The following is a 6,000-nucleotide window of genomic DNA, read 5'->3' as shown; positions in this document are numbered from 1 at the left end:
GAAGGGACCTCCAGAGATCAAGTCCAACCCTCCTGCCAAAGCAGGTTCCCTACAGCAGGTCGCACAGGTAGGCATTCAGGCAGGTCTTGAACATCTCCAGAGAAAGAGATTCCACAATCTCCCTGGGCAGCCTGTTCCAGTGCTCCGTCACCTTACCCAAAGAAGTTCTTGCACACATTTGTGCAGAAATTTCTATGCTGCAGTTTCTGGCCGTTTCCCTTTGTCCTGTCTCCATACACTGCTGAAGAGTTTGACCTCACCACTCTGCACCACACGTTAGATATTTATAGACTTGAATCAGGTCCCCTCTCAGCCTTCTTTTATCAAGGCTGAACAGACCCAGTTCACTCAGCCTTTCCTCATAGCAGAGATGCTCCAGGCCCTTCACCATCTTGGTGGCCCTCCGCTGGACTCTTTCCAAGAACTCCCTGTCTGTTTTGTACTGGGGAGCCCAGAACTGGACGCAGTGCTCCAGATGAGGCCTCAGCAGGGCAGAGTAGAGGGGGAGGATCACCTCCCTCGACCTGCTGGCCACGCTCTGTGCAATGCACCCCAGGATGCGCTTGGCCCTCTTGGCCACAAGGGCACACTGCTGGCTCATGGCCGACCTGTCGTCCACCAGGACACCCAGGTCCCTTTCCACAGAGCTCCCCTCCAGCAGCTCATCCCCCAACCTGTACTGGTGCATGCAATTATTCCTCCCCAGATGCAAGACTCTACACTTGCTTCTGTTAAACCTCATCCGGTTTTTTTCTGCCCAGCTCTCCAGCCTGTCCAAGTCTTGCTGAATGGCAGCACGGCCTTCAGGCTGTCAGCCAATCCTCCCAACTTCGTATCATCAGCAAACTTGCTGAGGGTGGCCACCATCCCCTCATCAAGGTCACTGATGAAGATGTTGAACAAGACCGGACCCAGCACTGACCCCTGAGGAACACCACTGGTTACAGGCCTCCAACCGGACTCTGCACCACCAACAACGACCCTCTGTGCTCTGCCAGTCAGCCAGTTCTCAGCCCACCTCACTGTCCACTCATCTATCCCACACTTCCTCAGCTTTGTTATAAGGATGTCGTGGGGGACAGTATCAAATGCCTTGCTGAAATCAAGGTAGACTACATCCACTGCTCTCCCCCTATCCACCCAGCCAGAGACAACATCATAGAAGGCCACCAGGTTGGTCGAGCATGACCTCCCCCTTGTGAACCCGTGCTGACTGCTCCTGATCACCTCCTTTTCTTCCAGCTGCCTGGAGATGACATCCAGCACCAGCTGTTCCATCACCTTTCCAGGGACAGAGGTGAGGCCAACTGGCCTGTAATCATCTGGATCTTCCTTCTTGTCCTTTATGAAGACAGCAGTGACACTGGCTATCCTCCAGTCTTCAGGCACCTCCCCCGTCCTCCAAGACTTCTCAAAGATGACAGAAAGCGGTTCAGCAATCACCTCTGCCAGCTCCCCCAGCTCCCGTGGATGCATCCCATCGGATCCCATGGATTGGTGAACACTGGTGTTGCCTAGGCGCTCTTGGACCACCTCTTCCCTGGCTGAAGGGAGGTCTTCCATTCCCCAGAGCCTCTCACTCACCTCCAGGATCCGGGATTCCCAAGGGAGAGCTTTTTCACTGAAGACAGAAGCAAAGAAGGCATTCAGTATCTCTGCCTTCTCAGCATTCCCTGTTACAAGAACACCCCTGTCACTCAGTAAGGGAGCCAACAAAACCAAAAAGCAGTCCGCTCAGTAAGCAAATGGTATCCTGGACTCCATCAGCAGAGGGGTGGCCAGCAGGGACAGGGAGGTGATTGTCCCTCTCTACTCTGCTCCTGTGAGGCCCCATCTTGAGTACTGTGTCCAGGTCTGGAGCCCCAGTACAAGAAAGACAGGGAGCTGTTGGAGAGGGTCTGGAGGAGAGCCACGAAGATGATCAGGGGACTGAAGCACCTCCCCTACAAAGACAGGCTGAGGAGCTGGGCTTGTTCAGCCTGGAGAAAAGGAGGCTGTGGGGTGACCTCATTGCAGCCTAAAGGGAGCCTAAAAACAGGAGGAGAGTCAACTCTTTGAAAGGGTTGATAACAGCAAGACAAGGGAAAATGGTTTGAAGTTGAGGGAGGGAAGATTGAGGTTTGATGTCAGGGCGTTCTTTACAGAGAGAGTGGTGAGGTGCTGGAACAGCTGCCCAGAGAGGCTGTGGATGCCCCGTCCATCCCTGGAGGTGTTCAAGGCCAGGTTGGATGGGGCCCTGGGCAGCCTGGGCTGCTATGAAATGTGGAGGTTGGTGGCCCTGCATGTGGCAGGGGGGTAGGAGCTTCGTGATCCTTGAGGTCACTTCCAACCCTGGCCATTCTGTGATTCTGTGTCCAAGCTTAAACATATATATGGTTTTTTTCAAGATTCTCTGATGATCTGTAATGTCTGCTGCGCTGTCTGAGGCTGATTTGGGAAATGGTATCTCATTCAGCAGTCTTCAGTTAGAATTTAGAAAAAGAGGTTTCAATTTACTGTGTAGCAGTAACTCTGATAACAGTAACAATGCAAGATACAAAAATCGTTCTTCATCAGGGCATGCTTCTCCTGAAGGGCTGTGACAAAACATTTGAGTTGGATTCACAGCAACTTCTTGTTTCCAGCCCCACCAAAAATGCCTGTAAGCTAAGACCACCATCTTTAAAATCTATGATTAATACTCATGTGAAGGGCAGATGTGTTAAATCTGCAGTGAATTTTGTTTTGTATTCTGACTGAATTTCTGCGAAGTTTTCCCACAGTAAAACACTCCCATACAATCTCAAGCACTCAGAAGCTCTGACTTTTCACAGGTGCAGTAACACACTAAAGAAAAGAGCAGCAGCCTCAGGCTCTGATGCTTCTCCGTTCTCTGATGATTCATAGAGCTCTATACCTGCAGAGCTGTCTACAGGCACTAGTGACTCCTTGGCCAAGATATTTAGAAGGCAAGCAATCTCCTTTTTAAATACTTCTATTAAATACTTCTATGAAATCATCATTAAGGAACTCTGCTGGCACCTTCACACGTTAAAACACTGATTTCAACCCAAGCAGCAGAAACACACCCAATGGCCTAATTCTTGACCCTTGTGTATGTGCTTAAAGCAGCCCCCGTATGTTTTCTCTCACATGGAGGTCTTCCACAAGAAATTCAAGAGGTGAGACTGCAAAGTAGCTCTGAACAAGAAAGCTCTGCTTGGCCTGGAAGGGTGAGGCTGGTTGTTAAATTCAAAGGACCTTGTCTTTCATCTCCATAAGCACATCCAGTGGGAGCAGGTTCTCCTCCCTCAGAATATTTGCCCAAAGCAAATGGCAGGATTAATGGAGTCCATCCAGCTGGTTGATTAGTCTTTCCTTATGTGGCACAGTATAGAGACATCAGTTGCTTGGGGAAAAGAAGATTGACTCTAGGCAATTTGTTAACAACTCTAAGGGAACATGACCAATGTGTAACACCACTTCATGGTTGCAGCTTCCATGTAAATCCCCATTAAATGCATAGACAAGACGTGACATACAGAAAGAAAGGTGTGTGTTTCTCCCATGACTTAGTAGCATTGCTATTCAAAAACCTCCAATAGCAGGGTTTTAACTTAAAACTGGTGTGGACATGCCTTACAGAAACTTGTGTCTTTGTGTGGTGCCAAGAAACGTTACTGCAGGCTTTCCTAAAGCACGGGAAAGCCTGCAGTTGTGTTGTCAAGCTTTCAAGGTACTCTGAATCAGCTCCAAAATCTACTGTTCATGAAAAACGCATGATGTTTACCATAATTTTGCTTAAGATTCCTATAGAGAAGCCTTACTGTCCATGCCTGATTGACAGCAGAGATCTCACCTTACTAAGGAATTCAACAACAGTGCCCTTCTTATTAGAGCTGTTTTGTGGAGCAAACTCAACTGCCTTGAAGAGGTATTCTTACAAAATAAATGCATTTCTATACCTCTTTCACCCCTCAATCCAAGTCTACAACAACAACAAACAGTTGTCAGAAACAAGCTGATACAACATTGAACTCCCAATTAGCCAAAAAGAGCCAGGCCACTACCAATCCAGCCGCATCAGTAGCACTGCTTGCAAATTTATTCTTTCAGCCTCTTCTCTTCTCTCAGTCTCACCAAGTTGTTGAAGTTGTTCAGTGCCAAGAGTTCAGGTGACTCTTTAGACCAGGCAAATTCATAGTATCCTGCTGTCAGGACCTCACTCTTCACCTCAGGTACCCCCTAAATCCCAGTGTATCTGCCTGAGAAGAATGCTGAAGAAGAACATAAATTTCCCATGGGTATGCCAGAAACCAGGGGAAGAACAAAAGGAACAGAAAGATAGGAAAATAAAACACCAAATTTCTGAAAAACAGAGTTTGACTACACTGTGTCTTCCATGTGGGATCCCAACTAGACCAAATCCAGTCACTGAAGTGGGTTCTGTGGACCAGCAAGGTCCCTTTTTTCATGGGACTGACAGCAAGAAAGATTGAGAATACGCAAAGGTGCTGAGCAGGCAGTCTTCCCAGATTATTACCAGCATCACCCTGTACCTGTTTTCTGTCATGGTTTTTCCTGGATTAGAGATAGTTTTGCTCGATATGGTGCTTTGTTTTGGATTTGGGCAGAAAACAGCAATACAGAAGTTTTAGCTGTGACTCAGCAGTGCTGCGCAGTCAAGGACATCTCAGCTTCTGCTGCTGCTCTGACAGCAAAGGGACTGGAGGGGGCAGAGATTGCTGGGAGGGGACAGAACCAGGACAGCTGATCTAATGCAGATATAAAGGGATGCTCCATGCCATAGAGTATCACGTTAAAAATGAAATGGGGAGGTGGCTGGAGTGGCTGCCTGTCCTCAGGAGCTAGCTGGGCACTGGTCACCTGGTGATGAGCAGTTGTGTTGGGCAGCACTTGCTTTGTTTGTTCTCGCTGTCTTTGTTACTGTTAGGTTTTGTATTGTTGTTTTCTTTTCTTTACCTTCTTTCCTCCCTTCTTATTAAACTGTCTAAGCCAGTCCGCGAGTTCTCGACTTTCCTTTTCCATTCTCTCCCCATCCTACAGCAGGGGGCAGCATCGGAACGTCAATGTGGCATTTTGCGCTGCAGTCTCACAGAAACACAGAATCACAGAACGGCCTGGGTTGCACAGGAGCACAGTGCTCATCCAGTTCCAACCCCCTGCTGTGTGCAGGTCACCAACCAGCAGCCCAGGCTGCCCAGAGCCACATCCAGCCTGGCCTTGAATGCCTGCAGGGATGGGGCATCCACAGCCTCCTTGGGCAACCTGTGCCAGTGCCTCACCACCCTCTGGCTGAAAAACTTCCTCCTAACATCCAACCTAAACCTCCCCTGCCTCAGTTTGAAGCCATTCCCCCTTGTCCTATCGCTATCCACTCTTATAAACACTCATTCCCCCTACTTTCAAGTATCCTTCAAGTATCTGAAGGCCACAGTGAGGTCTCCCTGGAGCGTTCTCTTCTGTCTCTTCTGTCTCCAAGGCAGAAGAGTCTTCCATACTTTCTGACCAGTGATCCTTGCAGCTACGCCTGCTTCAAAGGAGCTAATGGCACAGAAGTCTGTTGTCAGCTGTACCTCAGCTGTGCTCTCTGTGCAATTGTTATCCCTCCATAGCAGCGTCACTTCTGAATCTGACACCGACACTGATCTGAATCATTCTTGCAGTAGCTCTCAGCAAATGCTTTCCCTCAGTGCTCTACAAGTCTCACCTTCTGCCCCAGACACTTATACTCAAATAATGCATTTTCCTGATGCCTGCTGATGAAGAATGGAGCTTTTTCTGCCTCCACCGCAGACACCAGTTTTGTGAAGTATGTGGAAGAGAAGACAAATGACACGATCTAAAATAATGCCTCCTTTTTATTTTGTGGCGCTACAAAATATACAAAAAGCACAATAACAAAAGCAATTTATCAGCTACAAAACACTATTTTTCGACACAGTCACCACCAAAAGCCATGTATTTTCACCAGCATTGAACAGGGGTCTGCATGCAGTG

The sequence above is a fragment of the Lagopus muta genome, chromosome Z (assembly GCF_023343835.1).
Source record: "Lagopus muta isolate bLagMut1 chromosome Z, bLagMut1 primary, whole genome shotgun sequence".
Classification (NCBI taxonomy): Eukaryota; Metazoa; Chordata; class Aves; order Galliformes; family Phasianidae; genus Lagopus; species Lagopus muta.
Note: the sequence above shows the minus strand (reverse complement) of the source record.